This window comes from Thamnophis elegans, chromosome 8, assembly GCF_009769535.1.
Source record: "Thamnophis elegans isolate rThaEle1 chromosome 8, rThaEle1.pri, whole genome shotgun sequence".
In the NCBI taxonomy this organism is placed as follows: Eukaryota; Metazoa; Chordata; class Lepidosauria; order Squamata; family Colubridae; genus Thamnophis; species Thamnophis elegans.
In genome coordinates, this window is record NC_045548.1 from 43,589,436 (window position 1) to 43,610,649 (window position 21,214).

The 21,214-nt window shown below is 41.6% G+C and overlaps 1 long non-coding RNA gene across 3 annotated transcripts in view; it reads left to right on the forward strand.

Moving 5' to 3' along the window:
* LOC116512411 overlaps positions 1-21,214 on the forward strand; it is a 163,097-nt gene that overhangs the window by 23,255 nt on the left and 118,628 nt on the right. For all 3 annotated transcript variants that reach the window (XR_004255881.1, XR_004255882.1, XR_004255880.1), the window contains exon 2: positions 264-333. This is a non-coding gene — a long non-coding RNA (uncharacterized LOC116512411). The remainder of the gene's footprint in view (positions 1-263; positions 334-21,214) is intronic.

The window sequence follows — 21,214 nt, forward strand, 5'->3', positions numbered from 1 at the left end:
AGAGATTATAACTGGAGACTATTTCAACAGAAAAATGGTTTACCTGTCTTTTAAAAAAAAATACCCATATTTGAAGAACAGTATGATACAATCATCAGAGTTTTGTTTTATAAGCAAAGGTTTGGGTGTTTTCTTCACAAGTAGGCCTAAATAGGTAAAATTGTTGGTTTTATTGTTCAGGACAAAAGCATCAAGGAATTAATGGGAAAATGTAACTTCCAATAATTTTGTCACCCACTCTATTGTCATAAATTCATCCACAGCTGCTGTACCACTGTTGGATGTTTCTGAAGTAAGAGTGCCATGAAATGGATATGGATTGGACAAAATGTGGTAAGTGCACATTATTTTGTCATTCTAAATCCTACCACCAAAATCATACTCCACTGGCAAAGAAGAGAAAAGAATATTAGGATAAGGAATTTGTAGTTTTTCCTTCAGCCCCCCCACCCCCACCCCAAGAAAAGTAAAAGAAGGTGTAGTCAGTGCTTTATAAAACTTGAAATCATGGAAAACAGTTTATATTTTCTGAATAAGTTCCAACTATATATGTATGTTTATCATAAACAATGATAAACAACTTTTCATTGTTTATGATTTTGAACATTGTCAAGTAACATGTCAAATTATGCCCATGCTATGATACCAATCAGCTGTGTAACAATCAGCTGCACGATTTATATTTGCTAGAAAGCAGGAAATCCTGCTTTGCAGACTCAGAAAGGGTTTTTTAACCCTCCTTTTTCAGCAGTAGCGCCTGTGGTGTGCATGCCCATGTGGTATGCATGTGTGTGAAGCAAACCTGTAGCAAAGTGAACTGGTAGCAGACTTCAGAGTATTTCACCCCTGGTTAAGATGCTGGGCTTGTTGGCTGGGCTTGTTGGCTTGCCAGTAACCCAGGTTCAAGATCAGAGCACCACTCACAGGTGAGCACCTGTTCTAGCCCTAGCTTCTGCCAAGTTAGTAGTTTGAAAGCATGCAAATGTGAGTAGATAAATAGGTATCACTTTGGTGGGAAGGTAACAGAGCTCTGTGAGGTCATTCTGGCCAAATGACTGCAGAAATGTCTTTGGTGAGCGCTGGAATGGAGATGAGCACTGCCTCCTACAGTCGGCAACGACTAACGGAGTAAAATCCAAATGGACTTTGTTATCTTTTTTTAATAGATTCATTGTTTCTAGATCGCACCTGTTAAAAGTGTGTAATTGAAACTTTTACAGAAAAAAAATCACCATTTATTTCTATTACAGTTACCTGTAGACCTATATTAATATAGATTTACATTAATAAAGCTATACAAACTTTGTGTCCATTTGAATTGAACTTGGACAGTTAATGGAGACATACTGTAAGTGCAGAGTTTACACACCAAGCTTTAGAGTCTTTGCAGTTTTTATTTGGGGTCAATGGTAACATACCATGAAATCTATCAGAATAAAAAATGGAAACATGATCATTTCAATTATCATATATTGTATAACACACAACCTCTTCAAAAAAAATTGCTTTTCCACCCAGAAGCACTTATTCCATTTCTCTATTTTGAATAGAGTAGAGTAGAGTAGAGTAGAGTAGAGTAGAGTAGAGTAGAGTAGAGTAGAGTAGAGTAGAGTAGAGTAGAGTAGAATTCTTTATCGGCAAAGTGTGATTGGAAACACAAGGAATTTGTTGCATATGTTCTCAGTAATGTAAAAAAAGACATTCATCAAGAATCATAAGTTGCAACACTTTGTGATAGTCATAGGATACTAAATAAGCAATCAAATCATACTAGGAAACTAAATAAAAGAATATAAATTGTAAAGATACAAGCAACAAGGTTATAGTAATAACTGTGAGGAGATAGGTAATAGGAAGGATGAGAAGAATAATAGTAATACAGTTTTAGTAAATAGTTTGACAGTTTTGTTGGAATTAGTTGTTTAGCAGAGTGATGCCATGGGGAGAGGGGGAAGTGTCCTTGTGTTTAGTTGTTCTGGTATGCAATGCTTTATAGTGTTGTTTTTAGGGTAGAAGTTGAAACAATTTATGTGAGGGGTCTGTAAATATTTTCACGGCCCTCTTTTTGACTCATGCAATATACGGATCTGCAATCAAAGGCAGGTTGGTAGCAATTGTTTTTTTATGCAGTTCTTATTATCTTGTTTGGGTTGCAGAGCCAAACCAGACAGTTATAGATGTGCAGATGACAGACTCAATAATTCTTCTCTAGAGGAAGAGACACAGACAGACAGACAGACAGACAGACAGAAAGACAGAGGGATAACCAGCATCAATAGCTTAATTTCAAAGCCCAAACCAAGAAATGAGTAAAAGTTATCTGAGTCAATTTTATATCCTAACAAAATATAAAATAGCATTTAAACTTAAACTCATTTAAACTCATCTCAGACATTTAGATCCCATTCCAATGTGTGAGACATAGGGTGAGAACTTTCAAGTTCTTTTTCTTTAGCACTTGTTTCAAAATGATTACAGTTAAAAAAAAACCTTCACTAGAAATCAAAGGAAAGAGACTTTGCCGCATTTTTAACTGTTGCATGTTCTCAATAGGACATAAAGTCACCTCCTTTCTCCTGTAGAAATTTCAACACTCAGTTCATTGAACTTACCAAACATTACAACAACATTTGAGGCAAAAGCCAAGCAGTTCTCTGAAATGAGTCCTGAGTTACACAAACATTTTTCGAAGGCCTTGCAATTTCTCAGAATCTGTACTGTTATGTATTGAATATACAAGTTGTGTTATAAGCCCTGCTATAGTGAAGCTAATCTTTAGATGACCCTAACTGTTAACTTCAACTGTTTTGGAGGGAAACTTAAAACATTCATATTTGGGTGGGCTTTTTAAAGGGTTATAATTGGTTAAGGTCCTGTGGGCCCAGAATATAAATTACAGGGATTTGCCTGCAGTTCCTCAGTTCCAGTTTTGAGCCAATAAATGCTGTTGTACGTATGTATGCTGGTCTGTTCTTGCCTACTGAAGCCCACTACACAATATGTACTTTACTGTTAGCATATCTAGAACACATGTTTGAACTGAAAATCTTCAAAGTTGACAAGTTACCAGGAATAACTTGTCCTCCTTGTCATAACTGCCATCTGTACTTAGTGAAAAACCACCACTACTTTATGTTCCCTGTTTAGAATAGCACCTATGCTTTTTTTTTCTACGCAGTGAATAAATCATCTGACTTTTTATCTTCAAACTTATTTGTTTGTTACATCAGTTTCTGGAAATATCCTGGCTGCCAATTCATTGCCACTGTCATACCAAATAGCTACTTTTACTATTAGCACACAAACCAATGAACAACCTGGAAAATCTCCGGGTGCGCTTCAAGGTGCTACTTGCCACCCATAAAGCCCTCCATGGTAGTGGATCTGGATACTTGAGAGACCGCCTACTGCCAATTACCTCCACACGACCTATTAGATCTCACTGGTTAGGCCTCCTCCGAGTCCCATCTGCCGGTCAATGTCGACTGGCAACTACGCGGAGGAGAGCCTTCTCGGTGGCAGCTCCGACCCTGTGGAACGATCTCCCCATGGAAATTCGTACCCTCACCACCCTCCAGACCTTCCGCACAGCCCTCAGAACTTGGCTATCCCGTCAGGCCTGGGGTTAAGACTACAACCCGCCCGAATAGTATGAATGTTGTGTTTTAATTATGTATTTGTTTTATATGTTAAAAGTTTGTCTCCCCCCCCCACCTTTTTAAGTTGTAAGCCACCCTGAGTCCCCCCAGGGAAAAGGGCAGCATATAAATAAACTTTAAATGAAAATGAAAAAATGAAATGAAAAGTGTTCTGTTCATGCTATCCGTTGGATTAAGACCTCATTTCCGCTTAGGAGAATTATAAACTTTTGGCTTTCTGCATTTGTCCCGTGCCTCGTTGTATCTGTTCCATTTTGCTTTATTAACTCTGTCACAAGATATTCAAAGTTCAAAACAAATGCTACAAAAACAATATAGATATTGCTTCTGGAGGCAGATTTATAAATGCTTTTGCCCTTTGAAAAATTTGAGAAAGTAAATGCAATTTCTAAGGTTTTTTTTTTCTAGAATTTCCACTTTAGAATAATGAAAGGATGTTTCTGAAAAATAGTGTTCTGGATAGCAATTCAATTCAATCTCTAAGCAGTCCTGTAAAGTCTACCCATCCCATTTAAAAAACTAGGTTTTAGAGGTGTAACAAAAACCAGACCAACTAAAATCACTTCAGAATATTTTTCATCTTTAATATAACGTATCAGCTGTGAAATTTAATTGAAAAACAAATTGAAATCTTTTAGGAGGAAAATGAACCATAAAAAAAATTAACAACATGTTGCCTAAGTGTGCAAACCCTCTTATAGGTAGGGATTTTGTAGTGTTCACAATTAACCAATCACATTCAAACCTATGTTAAATAGTAGTTAGTACACATCTGCCATCAATTCAAGTGACTCTTATCACACCTATATAAAATTCAGTTGTTCTAGTAAGATTTTTCTGACATCTACTCAGTTGCCTTCTACAGTAAAAACCATGGTCTGCAAAGAGCTTACAAAGTATCAAAGGGGTCTCATTGTTGGAAGATGTCAGTGTAGAAAAAAAATCCAGCGCTTTAGATATACCATGGAAAACAGTGAAGATAGTTATCAACAAGTGGAGAAAATATCACATACCAATGACATTACTAAGAACCGATTATCCTTCCAACATTAATGAAAAAACAAAAAGAAAACTCATCCAGGAGACTGCCAAGAGACCTACAGAAAATTTAAGCAGCTGCAAGAACTGGTTGTGCACTACATGTGACAACAATCGACTGTATTCTTCATATGTTTGGACTCTGAGGGTTTGGTGCCAAATGAACCTTTTTAATACACAGAAAAACTTCCAGTCCCAGCAGGGACGTGCAGTCAGGGGAGGCAGAGCTTCACCACTGTCATCATGAAAAGAAAAAAAATGTAAAAGGAGAAGGCTGAGCTAGTTGCTGCCAGAGTCACAGTAGATGACTCTGCTTAGTGCTTAACTGTTTAAAAAAGCCTCTGAAAAAATGCCCTCTACAGGAGGAGGTAGGAAAACCATGTGCCTCATCTAGTCTCATTTTATGATCACTCGAGCAGAGTTAAGCAAGGGTTAAAAGCCAAAAAATTCCTGATGTAGATGAGGTACGTGGTTCTCTTGCCTCCTCCTGTAGAGGCCGTTTTTTAAAGAGGCTTTTTTAAACAGTTAAGCAGAGTCATCCATAGCAACTCTGGCAGCAACTAGCCCAGCCTGACCTCAGCTCTTGCCTTTTTCCTTTTATATTTTCATAATGGCAGGCAAGAGCAGAGTTGAAATCCTCTGTGAAACAGCTTGAAAAGAAAAGGTACATTTATGTGTGGGTCAGAGGGAGGGGGAGGAATTCAACTTAACTTTGTGTGTGTGTGTGTGTGTGTGTGTGTTTGTTTGTTTGAGATGAGTGAAGAGAGGGAAGGGGATAGGAGAGGCAGGGAGGGCAGTCCGCCAGCTCAGGCGGTTGAAATTCACTTTGTTTCGGCCGCCTCTGTGTCTTTCACCAGCCTGTGCTGGCGGGCTGCCACTTTCTTTTGCCTGCCTGTCAGAGCTCAGGCGGGCGAACGAAAGAAAGTGCTTTAGACAGTGGGATGTCGGGGGAGAGGACTGCTTCACCAGCCATAAACCTCACCGCACATCACTGAGTCCCAGCTACATTTTGCAAAAACCTACATCAAGTCTGACAAAAGCATGTGGGAAAATGTGCTTTGATCTGATGAGATGAAGGTTGAATTTTTTGGCTATAATTCGAAAAAAAGTATGTTTGACACAAAAACAACACTGTATAAAGGCACAGCATATTTACAGTGAAGTTTGATGATGGCAACATTATGCTTTGAGGTTACTTTTTTTCAACTGGAAGAAACGTTTTAGACAAGATGATAAAAATTGTGAATATTTCCAAATATCAATTTTGAAACAAAACCTCCAGGCCTCTGCTAAAGTGCTGAAGATGAAAAAGAATTTCATATTTCAATACAATAACAACCCAAAGTATATCACTAAATCAACAAAATAATGGCTTCACCAGAAGAAGATCAAAATTCTGGAATATTCCAGCCAGACCCCAGACCTAAATCGACTGAAAATCTGTGGGATGACCTGAAGAATCTGTGCACAGAAGATGTTCTTACAATCTGACAGATTCGGAGTGGGCAGAATTCCCAAGGCAAAATGTGTCATGCTGATAGGTTCCTACCCCAAAAGACTGGATTCTGTTATAAAATCAAAAAGTACTTCAATAAAGTATTATTTTAAGGGCGTGCACACTTATGCAAACATGTTATTGTAAGTTATTCATTTTTATTTTTACCCCTAAAAGATTTGTTTGTTTTTCAATTGAATCATACAGCTTACATATGTTATATTAAAGGTGAAAAAATTCTGAAGTGATTTACCGTGGGACCTCAGGTCACAAATGGTTCTAATCATGACCAAATCGGGTGCCAACCAAAAAATCTGCTAAATGTTTCACTCTGTTCACGAACACACCTTCGGATGGCAATCAAACAGCCGCAGCTATTTTCCCTGTCACAGCTATTTCTCCTTCCACGCCATTTTTTGTGTGTGTGCACGCACATGAGCAGTCAGTCTTGCTTCTGGTCACGACCAAATCTGGTGTCGACCGAAATCCTGGAACGGATTACAGTCGTGACCCGAAGTCCCATTGTATTGTGGTCTGATATTTTTACATCTCAAAAAAATGGCATTTTAATAAGGGAGGGTAGACTTTCTAGATCTACTGTACATGACTACACATATGGTTAAAATAAAATAGTAATCAAGTAAATGACTTTACTGGCTTCATTAACTGTCAACACCCTGCAAAAGGGTTTTCTGCTTATCAAACAACATCTGAGGCTTTGATCACACCACAACTTTGGCTACCCCAGCAGCTGCAATTTCTTTAATGTGTTCTGCCTCCCCTCCCCTTTATAACTGCAAGTCATGTGACAAGAGAGTTCCTTACATGATATCCATATTTGCAGTATTTTCAGGGAAGGTGTTACATTCAGTCAATTATATTTCATGCATTTCTTCTCTTTTTGTCCCTTATGCCCTTCCCTCTCTGAGACATGTTGGACAAATGAAGGATTAGCTAGGGCAAACATTTGTTCTGAAGTGTTATTTGCTCAAAGAGGTTGTTCTAGGGCACTTGGAAGATAAAGGTTGCTGGAATTGGATATGTCTATTTTAATCAAAAGAAGGACTAGGAGAGACATGATAGCAGTGTTCCAGCATCAAAGGGGTTGCCACAAAGAAGAGGGATTCAAGCTATTCCCCAAAGGACCTGAAGGCAGGACAAGAAGCAATGGGTGGAAACTAATCAAGGAGAGAAGCAACCTAGAACTAAGAAGAAATTTCCTGATAGTTAGAACAATTAATCAGTGGAACAACTTGCCTCCAGAGGTTGTGGGTGCTCCAATACTGGAATTTTTCAAGAAGAGATTGGATAACCATTTGTCTGAAATGGTATAGGGTTTTCCTGCCTGACCATGGTGTTAGACTCGAACACAGGTGTCAAACTCACAACATCACATCATCACATGACATATTGTGACTTTTTCCTCTTTGCTAAACCAAGGGTGGGCATAACGAGCACAGGACGTATCGAGCACAATGGCCACAAGTTGACACCCCTAGACTAGAAGACCTCTAAGGTCCCTTCCAAGTCTGTTCTATTCTATTCTATTTTAAATATGGTAAAAAAGCTATATAAAATTCTAATGCAAAAAAGCCAATGGCCTACTGCTGATGTCACTGCCCTAAATTCCTCTTTCTACCCGCAAATAGTGCTTTAAAACAACACATACCTCGCTGCCCCCAATACTGCCCTTTTCTTTTCTTCATTCAATTAAATTGAGAATTCACTAACCAAACCACAATTTATCAGAAAAAAATAAGAGAAATTAGGGAGCCTACAGATTATTATAGGAGCTCCACCAATACTGAGCAGCTTACCAGAGAAAGAGAGTCATACTAAGAACGAGGAACTCTTTTCTACCTGGGATTCAGTTTTACGATATAAAATTGAATTTTGAACTGACCTAATTTGCAGAGCTAATCTCTGAAAAATAGTTGTCTATTGAAATGTGCACCATATTCCACCAAACACACCACCACCCCTTCCCAACATAACACTTCCCCTCTCAAAAAGTCATCCATATGACTGCACCTACTTTGCTCTGTTCTTTTCATAACAGAAACTTGGACAATGTGTGAAGTGCATGGATTTTTTAAATATACAAACTTGGAAGATTTAGTCGAAAACAGCTTTGCTCCTATTTAAAGACACTTGCTCTTTTGCATAGGGCTCTGCATTCACTATGGTTTCCATGGTTAAATGTAGCAGATTTACATATTGGCTTGCCAATTGTCTCTTTACAACCATAGTAAGTCAATGACATCATTTATTAGAGAGATAAATGAGAGCAATTAAGCATCATGACTCTAGCTACTGAAAGTTTCTGGAATGAGAGTGTTATTAAAATGACAAAGTGCCCAGCAGAATCTTGTGAAGACATGTTATTTAATTCCCCAATTCTTAGCTGGTTGGATGACCTCTGATAGCCTTTTGAAAGGTATGTTGTTTACACACATAAGTACGAAATGGCAGGCAGGAGTGACTAATGAATTATTTGATGTTAAAAGAGCTGTAATTTTAAAGACAGGCAGAATACATAAGAAAAAATATATTTCATTCAAGTATGTATAGACTATGCTTAAAACTCATTCAAAGACATATAAATTATATGATCAGAAATAAATAGTGGACTGCCTATTATACCCTAAGGTTGCTCCTGGCTGTGATTACTTTTGCTTTTTGTAAGTTTTAGGCTGTTACAGCAGAAAGTGGAGGAGAAAACAAATCTGTTTTGACTGCATTGAAATTCCCATAAAAACTTTTATCATGAGAGCCAGTGGGAAATTCTGTTGAAGTCTACCCATCTTAGAAGGGCTGAAGTTGAGAAATACTGATATTAGTCTTCAGAATGATAAATAGATGCAAGGGAACATGTATAGCAGTGTTGGTGAACCTTTTCATACCAAGTGACAAAATGGGACCGCGCATATGTGTGCCAGAAACCAAAAGAGCAGCCACCCGGTGAACATGCATGTGCCGGGAAGATTATCTTCTGGATTCCAGAGTGTGCATGTTCACTGACCATCTGGTCTTCTGGTTTCTGGCATGCATGCACACGCAAAGACCAGCTCATGCACACCAGACAGCTGCTCTTCTGGTTTCCAGCACTCTCATGCATATGAAGACCAGTTGGCCAGCATGCCAGAACCCGGAAGAGGAACGGGTGACAGCTCACGTGCCTGAAGAGATGGCTCTGCGTGCCATTTCCGGCACACATGCCATAGGTTCACCCTCATGGAGGCATAGCATCTAAACATGAAAATGTGTGCTCTGATAAGGAACAAAAGAAATGTTCAAGTATTTGGAGCAATAAAAACAAGTTCCCTACTGAGCATTTTGTCTCTTTTCAGTGGCACTGTAATCTAAGGTCTTTATTCTTTTAATATTAAACAAGAAAATGGCTTTGCTCCATTGCATTATGGAATGTAATATTCTACACAAACTTTACTTAGCTAAAAATATACAATACACAATTCCATGAGATCCTGATTGACTTTATAGAAAATAGCTCTTTATTTGATTTAGATTTTGTTAGATATCAGTTCTAACTACAGTGGTTTCCACCAAGGCCCTTTGTTCCAGTGGGAACAGAGGTGTAATCATAATCATATTGGTCGAAGGGTCTGACAGCTCCCTATAAAAGGGCTGCTGTCAGACTCAACCTTCGCTGGATTGTTCTCACTTGTACTCAATAAAGAGCTGTTGTTACCGTTAACCCTGTGTGTGCCTATCCATTACCCAATCCAACACTGCCGACGAGGGTGGGATTGGAAGACAACTAGGTGAAGCAAAAAGAGTGTAGCAATCCAGCAAGTACATCCAACCCGGAGCTTAGCATGGCTTCAAGCAGCCATTTTTGAGCGGCAAACTCAAATTGCCCTCTGTACACAAAATGGCTATGCATGCCCCACCGACTCTGTATGACCTAGTCACTGAGCACTGGGAATCGTACATGCTACAATTTGACTGCTTCCTCGAGGCAAACAACCTCATGGGCCTTTCTGAAGGCCACAAGAAGAACATGTTCCTCGGATATTGTGGCCTGGAAGTGTTCGAGGCAGTGAAAAACCTTTCTGAGCACACAGCGCTTCAAGCAGTCGCCTGGTCCGTGCTGCAGCAGATGCTAAGGACCCATTATACATCCAATCCATCCAAGCACGTTCACCAGCATGAGTTTAACATCAGAAACCAGAAAGAGGACGAGTCGATTAATGAGTATGTTGTGGCGCTTCACAAGGCTGCAGCGTACTGCAAATTCCGAGACCTGGACGAGCTGATTCTGGACCACATAATTTGCGGCATGTGGAACATTACCCTGCAGAGGAGGTTTTCACTAAATCTAACCTCACTCTGCAGATTGCCTTGGACGAGGCCAGGGTGTTTGAATCAGCCGCCAAATCTACTGAGACTTTGCAGCACCAAAGCATTCCACAAGACGTGTGAAAGAGTACACATGTACATCGTGAGGCAGCAGAGCCCTAGAGCTCAGAAGGCGAGGAAGATGACAGCTGCTGCATGCACAGTAGCCACTCCCAGCTGGCGTGCAAATTCAAATCACCTCTCCCACCTTGCGCTAGCTGCGGAGATCATGTCAGATCGGCTTGCCATTTCCGTGACACAACCTGCCTGCACTGCGAGCAACAGGGGCACATTGCCAAGGTGTGCCGGAGCGAATTCCCTGCCACTACCTGGCAGCCTAGAACACACAAACTCCAACAGAAGCCTAACCCAGGGGCCTGGCAGAAGCAACCATGGTGCTCAGAGGGAGACAATAGAGTCACCTACCATACGTCAATCGGCCAAGTCCGCACCAGGTGGCCCAAAAAGCTGAAGGTCACAGTCCTTATTGAGGACTCTCCATGTGAGATGGAGATCGACACTGGGTCATCGCTGACCATCATGCCATGGTCTACCCTTAAGCAGGCTATCCCTAGCCTACAGAAGCAGCAACTATGCACCCCTGACATCTGCCTATGCGATTACCAGGGAAACCGGGTCCCCATTGTGGGCCAAGGCACCTTTCAGGTGAAATTCAAGCAGTTCAGTGGGAAACTCCCAGTGACAGTGGTCAGCGACAACCTGCAGAGCCTCCTAGGGCTAGATTGGTTCTAAGCCCTGGGCCTAGAAGTGACTGGTATCAACGCCTTGAAGGATGACGGTGCTGAGGCCATCTTTAAGAAGTTCGAGGACGTCTTCGGCACCAGTCTGTGTAAGTCTGTGGGGACTCCAATTTCCTTTAGTTTGGACCCAACATAGCCCCAATTAAGCTAAACATGGACAGGGAGATCAAAGAATGGGTGGCCACTTGCAGACCGTGCCAGGAGTCCAGACTAGCTCCCCCAGAGGCGCCCACTAAGGAGTGGGAGCAACTCAAGCACCATGGTCTAGGGTGCACATTGACTTTGCTGCCCCAGTTCATCGCCAGACATTTCTCATAGTTGTGGACGCCTGCTCAAAATGGTTAGAGGTAGTCCTGATGACCTCCACTACGGCAAAAGCGGCCATCAAGGTGCTATGGAGACTTTTCTCCATGCACGGCCTGCTCGACGTCTTGGTCTCAGACAATGGGCCCCAATTCACGGCCATGCAATTTGAGACCTTCCTAGCAGCTCAGGGAATCAGGCATGCCCTGGTCGCGCCATTCCATCTGGCCTCCAATGGTGAGATCTGGAAAAGAGGCCCTCTCTAGGAGGGGCCCGGGAGATTGGCAAACATGGGTTGATCACTATTTGCTAATTCAGCACATCACACCCAGTGCCACTACAGGGAGAAGCCCCTCCAAGCTTTTCATGGGTCCCCGGGCTAAGGTCCCACTTAGAACAGCTACACCCCAATTATTCTTCCTCATCGCCCCCAGACTCCACAAGCAAGATTTGGACATTTAGCATAGGGGATTTGGTATACACCCATAACTACACCGGGGGAACTCTGTGGATTCCTGTCACAGTGATAGGCATCACCGGCCCTCGCTCTTACCTCTTAGAGCTCAAAGACAGTAGGAATTGGAGAAGGCATATTGACTAACTCCATGGCCACCTCTCCAACTCCACTCTTAGACAACCAGAGGTAACTTCTGCCTGAGTTAGCCAAAGCCCTACCCAAACGAAGCAAACACTCACTCCTTCCATGGGTAGCTCAAGTCCAAGAGTACCGGGAAACTTATCTGCTTTGTTGCAGGCCCACAGTGAGCTCTGAGTGAACCGGCTCTAGAAGCTCCAGCCATGGCCTGTGAAAGTTTCCAGGAGTTTCCACCAAACAGAGCTGCGGAGCAAACAGATCCGTCCGACCTGTCCAAGGAAACCCCTCCTACTGAACTGTGCAGGTCAGACAGAGCTACCCAAAAGCCTGCCTACCTGCATGACTACGTTACAAGTAGGATTGTTCCATCCAAGAGAGGAGGGGTGTTAGATATCAGTTCTAACTACACAGGTTTCCACCAAGGTCCTCTGTTCCGGCGGGAACAGAGGTGTAATCCTATTGGTCGAAGGGTCTGACAGCTCCCTATATCAGACTCAACCTTCGCTGGATTGTTCTCACTTGTTGTACTCAATAAAGAGCTGTTGTTACCGTTAAGCCTGTGTGTGCCTATCCATTACCCAATCCAACAGATTCAGAATAACTTTATTGTCACTTTGAATGTACACTAATTGGCATATATTAAAATAAAATTCCGTTTCATAAGCTTTCAAGGGTCTCCACCTCCAATATACACTACATAAACATGACTAAATAAATAAATATGCATAAACCCATATATATTATATGACACGGAGAAACAACAGTATAGTTTGGATGTGTACATGTACATGGCGAGTAAAATGAATCTTTTGAGTTTACCAGATGGATGGCATAGTGAACAAAGCTGTTACAGAATCTGGTAGTCCCGCTAGAATTTGGGTATGAAGAGTTGTCATATCCAAAAATAAGAACTGTAGAGAAATAAAAGTTTAATTCCTCAATATTATTTAGTTTCATGATATGACACTAACAGTCATAGGTCATTTTCCACATGATGGATAGATATATTGTACCTTTATTTAAGAAATTATATAAATTTCTGAATATGTACTCATATAAATCAGCACTATAACTTGCATTAATTTTTATGTACTGCTATTCCCTTTGTGCTTTTTTTTCTTTGCTTGTTGGCAATCCAACACGCCTTCATGGGAACAGGAACAGCTCTTTTAAATAAGGATAACATCAAATATATTTGTACACCAAGAAATCCTGCTGCTGTCCTAAACATTCAGGATACAGTGAGCTGGAGATAAACATAGTATGCACGTTCTTTCTATTTTAAAACTAAATGTTCATATTTTCCAATGAAAATAAGGAGGTGAACACACATATGTTGCCTATCACCTTCATCTCACCTTTGTGCAATTCTGATATAATATGGCAGAATGATTGCTACTATTTAATTAAACAGAAATCTGGATTAACTCCAGCTGCAAACCTTGTAATCTGTCATAGTGTGTTTGGGGAAAGGGGGTGTCCCCCCCGGCCCATATTTCATTTCAAGATGGAAATCTTTTTCTGTCTCCAATTGATCTGCATGCTGCAATATGGCTTCTTTGTCATTTGAATGACTTTTTTCAAGTCTTCTTTGGAGTATCAGTTAAACTCTATCTTCAGCTTCCTTTGTTTTTTTTTATAGAAATGCAAAAATACCTAGCCAATCATTTTAAAACTTCAACCATTCAGCCAAGGTCTGTTATTGAACCCAATCATCCAGAGAAATTCTTATAATACAGTCCTGTTCATGCAGAATTAGGTCCCATTGAATTCAGTGCGCATTATTTCCAGGGAAGAGAGATGAGGACTGTATAGTAAGTTATAAACATGATAGTTCTATGGATCTTTATTGGGAAATAAAACCTGCTGAATTCAACTCCTATCAGATAAGCATGCATAGAATTGCAGTTTATGTTTCAATTTACAATTTACAATCACTCAGGGAAAAAATGGTGTATGGTAATAATTCAGCCCTTGTATTTTTGCATGGGCTTCTTAGAAAGAAATGTTTGTATATACAAGGTAATTGTGAGTTATATGAATTCTCACTCAGTTCAATTGCCTTTGACAACTGAATTTGTCAAAGGCAAATTTGATTTTATTGATACTCCTTACAAATTCCACTGCAAGAAACTTCCAGGAAAAATAATTTAAACGTTTGGGTTTAGCACGACTTAAGGTTCCTTTCCAATTCTCATTTACTAAAAACAACAAGTAATAAAAAGCGCTCTGTTCTTAGTGGATCTAAGCCAATATGGATTGATTATTCCCTCTGCTATCACTGTCTCATTTGTTTCTTTGTTTCAGACCAAAACATAGAGGAAATCATTAAAGTGTAAAGATTCTTTGCTCCCAAACAAATATTTAATTTTAAATTAGCAGTTTTTCATAGAAACTAGCAAACAGCAAATTATATTCTTTTAAGTGGGATTTGCAACATCACAATACCATCCAGTCATGCCAATCTCATTTCTGGAAAACTCTATTCCATAATTTCTCCTTCATTTTCTAGCCTTTCCTTTTCTTCAGACAAAACATGATTAATTCCTCCTTTTCCCCCTAAACTCTCTCTGGATTTCTGTAATTCTGATTTACCACTTCCCCTATGTGTTAGCATCTCCCTCTTCTTAATACATGGTACTTCCCCATCCCCGGAAGATCCACACTCAGAGAATGAGTTTATGATCAGCAGGTGTAACATAAAATGACGTCTTAAGCACTGAAATTTCCACTAACAGCAGCTGAGTGCTTTACATAGGCATTTCATTTTCAAGAGGGTTAGAAATGCATCCAGACATATTCAAACATCTGTTTATTTCTTTGTTCATCTCATATAAACATTGTCACATTCCTGGGTGTACACAGGTTCATGCGCCAGCCATAGGGAGACCATTGAGTTGGGAAATTAATTCCCTTCCTAGACAAGAGATATTTAAAAAAATAATGTCAGATGGGAACAAGTAGACCTTAAGTTTTGTTAAGCAGCAATGGATGTTTTTAAAGGAAGTTTTATCTCAGATTGGGGACAGCACAATTAAGGTAGTATATTAGTAAATCAGAGACAGCTAAATGTCCCCATACAGAGATCCCCTGGGCCAAATGGAAAGTTTTTACTGGCCACAGGTTCCCTACCTGCCTTCTAATTACTTCACAAGACTAACTCTGAACATGCTTTTCAATGTAGTCAGCTGAAATGTGAAATTGTGAGTCATCAAATAGCAATAGCACTTAGACTTATATGTTGCTCCATAGTGCTTTACAGCACTCTCTGAATAGTTTACAATGTCAGCATACTGCCCCCAACAATCTGGATCCTCATTTTAGTCATTGGCTGTGGGCAGAATTAGCCTGCAATACTGCATTCTAACCACTGTGCCACCATAGTTCTTGTTTAATGTTAATAAATTCATTAGTCATCATGCAATTCTGTACAGAGAAAGTAGATATTTTTTTTAAAAATGACAAACCATGAAATGAATTCTATTTGACAGTTGTAATTAAAGGCCTGCATGAACAGTCTTTATAATAGGGCTTCTAGGGGAGTCCCTCTGCTACATCTCACAGAATGTGGATAATTAGAGGGTCCATATGATATGATCTTCTCATGGCTTTCTCTGCCGTTCTAGGAAGAAAAGATAGGATGGTGGCATTTTGAGTCATGATTGAGTGTACTGGGAGACATTTCCCTGAAAGCTTTTTGGTTAGAGAAAGTAAATTACACCAAGAATAGAACAAGAGGAAGAGCTGTGAGTTACATTTATATGCTTTTAAAATTAACTGTAAAAGAGGGATATATTTTGAACCTCAGTTTCTTTGAACTTTCATAGATTGAAAAATGAAGAAGGATGAAAACATAATTGCAGTTGGATAGAAAATCCAGTTTACAAGCACTAAAGTGGCAAATTTCCCACTAAAAGCAGTAAACAAATCAGAGGTGGTATTCAGCAGGTTCTGATCAGTTCTGGAGAACCAGTTGTGGAAATTTTGAATAGTTCAGAGAGCTGGTAAATACCACCTCTGACTGGCCTCATCCACATCTATTGTCTTGCCTCCCGAGTCCCAGTTGATCGGGAGGGAATGGAGATTTTGCAGTAACCTTCCCCTGGAGTGGGGAGGGAATGGAGATTTTGCAATCACCTTCCTGTGCCACACCCACTAAGCCATGCCCACCAAGCCATGCCCACAGAACTGGTAGTAAAAAAAATTGAATCCCACCGCTGAAACAAGTTCATTAATTTTCCCAATTTCCTGCAAAATAGATATCTTTAGTTTTATTGTCTTGAAGGATTAAGATTATCCAAAAAAATCCTCATAGTTTGTCTAGAGAGCATCAACAGCCACATCAACAGCAGACGATTGAAGGGGTCTCTAAATGAGTAATGATACCCTGACTAAAAAAAAGATTCCAACCAATTATGAAAATGACTGAAAATAGCTCTAATCAGTTATGAAAATGATTACACAAAGGTGAATAATGAAAAAAAAATAAAAGGTTCAATTGTTCAAAATATATTACATTATTTTATTATATTCTTCATATTATATTCATCCTAAATGTTTTCATTTCATCTAGCAGCGAATTTCAGCCTGCAGGTATTTCTAACCAAACTCCTAAATTAAGCTCGTTGTCAAAAACACAGATTCACTGTTAGATCGGGTAAAGGAGGCACAAAAGGCTTCAGTAAACAACAGCTCTTTATTGCAAGTCAAGTAAACATCCGGCTGGAGATCTGTCAGCTCTCTTAACCAATGAGATTCAACCTATGTTCCCACTGGAACAGAGGACCTTGGTGGAAACCTCTTGCAGTCTGTCAGTGGGGGGGGGATATCTAACACCCTCCCCTCTAGGATGGAACAATGTAACTAGTGACATAGTCACGCAGGTAGGCGAGCTTTTGCATAGTTCTGCCTGACCTGCGCAGTTCAGTCCTGGTGTTTCCTTCGCACAAGTCGGACGGACCTGTTGCTCCTGCAGATCCGTGGAACCTCCTGGAACTTTTCACAGGCTGAGGCTGGAGCTTCTGGTGTTGAATCACTAAGAGCTCACTGTGGGCCTGCATCGAAGTCAGATAAGTCATCTGACATTCTCGGGTTTTCCTCAGGACTTTATTTTGTGTGTAGCTTCTTTCGGTTTGTGCAGGAATTATGTTTGGCTGTCTAAGCATTGAGTTAGACAGGTGGATATGGAGTTGGTCGATATACCTTCTCCAGTTTCTACCATCCTCGAGTTTTACTGTGTACAATTGAGGACTGGTAATGCCAATTATAGTTGCGGAAATCCATAACATTCCCCCAGTATAATTGTGTGCATGTACCAAATTTCCTATGTTGAAGGACCTGACTTTGCTAGTGGAGTCAGGGGGTGTTGAGGTGGAATAATTTGGGTGTAGCCAGTCTAGGTGAGACTTAAGGCGGTGGCCCATGAGTTTAGCTGGGCTTCTTCCAGTGGTCGCACTGGGTATGATGTGTTGTATGAGTAAGTAGTGATCAATTTATGTCTGCCAATTGGCTGGGCCCATCCTATTTAGGGCTTCCTTTGTGGATCTTACCATTCGTTCTGCCTGGCCATTGGAGGCCAGATGGAACAGAGAAACCTGGGCATGTCTGATTCCCCGAGCTGCTAAGAATGTTTCGAATATCATGGCCGTGAACTGGGGCCCATTGTCGGAGACTAATACATCGGGGAAACCATGCGTGGCAAATAGTTTCTGAAGTACCTTGATGACTGATTCCGCTGTAATGGAACTCATTCAAGACTATTTCTAACCATTTAGAAAATGCACCCACGACTATGAAGAAGGTTTGATCATGGACTGGTCCAGTGAAATCAATGTGTATTCTGGACCAAGGTGCTTGCGGGCACTCCCATTCCTTGGTGGGTGCTTCTGGGGGAGCCAGTCTGGACTCAACAGGGTGTGCATGTGGCTACCCATTCTTGTATGTCCCTGTCTATGTTAGGCCACCAAACATAACTCCTTGCTAGAGACTTCATTTTAATGATCCCCGGGTGCCCTACTTGCATTGCTTCTAGGACTGCTATGCGCAATTGTTTGGAATGACTACCCTGTCCCCCCACAACAAACAACCATTAATAACCGACAATTCATCCCGCTTGGAAAGATACATTTTGAATTCAGTCCCAACAGGCCCCTTGAGCCACCACTCCACCCCTAGTTCAAAATTTGTTTTATTATGGGGTCCTTTGCTGAGTGGTGTGCAACGTCACTGGATGAGACAGGTCCGGTTTCCAGGCAGATGATAAGGAGGACCAATGTCTTGGGGTTGGGGTCATCAAGAACTTCAGGCAATGGGCAGTGGCTCAAGGCATCTGCATGCCCTATTGTGGTGCCCGGTCGGTGGATGAGGCGGTAGGAATAGGCTGGCAGAAATATTGTCCATCTAGTTATCCAGGGAGATAGTGATACTGGGGTGGGTATCCAACCAGCAAACCTAGCAATGGCTTGTGGTCTGTGATCAGTTCAAAATCCCAGCCATAGAGGTACTCGTGGAATCTTTTTACTCTTGCTACTGCAGCCAAAGCCTCGCGGTCCAATGGCTGTAGTTCCACTCAGCAGCGGATAGTGTCCTGGAGTAAAATGCAATGGGGGCTTCAGCACCATTTGGCATGCGGTGGCTAAGGACTGCGCTGACACCAAAAGGGAAAGCGTCACTGGTCAACACCAAAGGCAGAGTCTGGTTGTATTGTACTAGGAATGAGTCTGCTGATAAGAGTCTTTTTATGGTGGTGAATGCGATGGCCTTGTTTTTGCCCCAGGACCATTTTGTGTTCTTGGCTAGGAGGCGATGTAGTGGTTCAGCAACTGTCTCTTTCTGTTTGAGAAAGACGCTGTAGAAGTTAAGGAGGCCGAGGGACGCCTGTAGTTCAGTCTGATTTCGAGGTGTGTGGGCTTCCTTAATGGCTTTAATTTTTTGTGAGGTCGGGTAAATCCCAGATGTATTGATCATGTACCCTAGAAATTCGACTTTTGGTACATTGATTTTACATTTTTCTTTTTTAAGGTGGAGGGCCTTGTCCCTGATTCTAGCCAAAACTGTTCATATGCATTTAAAAAGTTGTGCTTCGTTTGCAGCTGATACTGAAATGTCATCAAAATAGGGGATGACTCCTAGAATCCCCTGCAAAAGTTGTTCCATTACGCTTTGGAACAGTCCAGGAGCGACACTAACACTGAATTGCAGGCGGTTGCATTTGACTGCACCTCTTTGTGTCACAATGGTTTGGACCGCCGCGGTAGTGCCATCTACTGGCAATTGTTGGTATGCCTGTGCCATATCTAATTTTGCAAAGATTTTTCCCGGACCGAGGGAATGCAATAGGTGTTGTACAACAGATACAGGGTAAGCGCTTTGTTGTAGCGCTTTATTAATTGTGCATTTATAGTCTGCGCAGATTTGTACAGACCCATCAGCTTTGACAGATGTCACAATTGGCATCTCCCAGCGTGCATGATTGACTGGTTCTAAAATGCCCTGGCTCACAAGCTTATTGATTTCTTTGTCAAAGGTACTCTCCTGGGCTTAAGCCTGATTGGGGCTATTGTGGGGTCTAAGCTAAAGGAAATGGGGGTTCCTTTGTACTCACCCAGATCGGTGCTGAAGACGTCCTCTAACTCCTTAAAAATGGCTTCAACAGCGGCTTCAGCAGCGGTTTCAGCAATGTCCTCCTGCACGGAGTTGACTCCGGTCACTTCCATTCCCAGAGCTTGGAACCAATCAATCCCCAGCAGGCTCTAAAGATCGTCTCTGACCACCATCATGGGGAGTTTTTTGCAGAATTTCTTTTGGCTTACCCAGAAAGTGCCTTGGCCCACGATGGGGACCTGGTTCCCCTGGTAGTCACGTAGGCGAACATTGGGGCTTCTGAGGTGTCTCTTTTGTATATTGGGGATCATTTGCTTCAGGACTGACCATTAAATTATGGTCAGTGACAACCCGGTGTCAATCTCCATTTCGCATGAAGAGTCCTTGATGAGGACAGTGACTTTCAGCTTTTTTGGGCACCCAGGGCGGCTTCGTATGGCAGAAGTGAGGTTGGCAATTCTATCGTCTCCCTCTGAACCCCTTGAGTACTTTTGCCAAGTCCCTGATTTGGGTTGCTGTTTGTGGTTTTGGCTCCCTATTGGTTGTCCTGCGGTCGCAGGATAAGCACTGTGGCACACCTTGGCGATGTGCCCTTTCTGCTCACATAGCTGTAAAATGGTGTTGCAGAAATGGCAGGATGATCAGACATGGTCTCCTCCATAGCTGGCACAGGGCAAATTTGGGGAATTGAATTTCCGCGCCGGCTTTGTTTGGCTACTGCATATGCGGTAGCTGTCTTCCTACTCGCTCTCAGAACTCTCGGGCTCTGTGGTCTCGCAGTGGATGCGGGTTCTTTTCCATGCATCTGAAGGTGCGCTGTAGTGCTGGAGGGTCCCCACTGATTGGGTTGTGGACTCAGATGCTCTCGCTTCATCTAGTGCGATCTGCAGAGAGAGGTTGGATCTTGCCAGGAGCCTTCTTTGCAGATTGAGATCTCGCACCCCCAAAATTATGCGATCTAGAATTAAGTCATCCAGTTCACGGAACTCACAGTAGGCTGTGGCTTTTTGGAGAGCCATCACGTATTTGTTGATCGATTCATCCTCCTTCTGGTTCCGTATATTGAACTGGTACCAGCGAACATATTTAGATGGCTTTGGCGGGTAGTGGGTCTTCAACGTTTGTTGTAGTACAGACCAGGATACTGCTTGTAGAGGGGTTGGCTCTCAAAGTTTTTTTGCCATCTCGAATACCTCCCAGCCGCAGTATCCTAAGAACAAGTTCTTTTTCCAGGCTTCTGGAACGCCATGAGATTATTCGCTTCTAGGAAACACTTGAATCGTAGCATGTACTATTCCCAGTATTCTATATGGAGTTGGTGGGGCATGCATGGTCATTCTGGTTCTTTCTGGGTGTTCAGCGATGGCTAGCTTGATGCCTCACGGAATGCTCCGGGATGTAC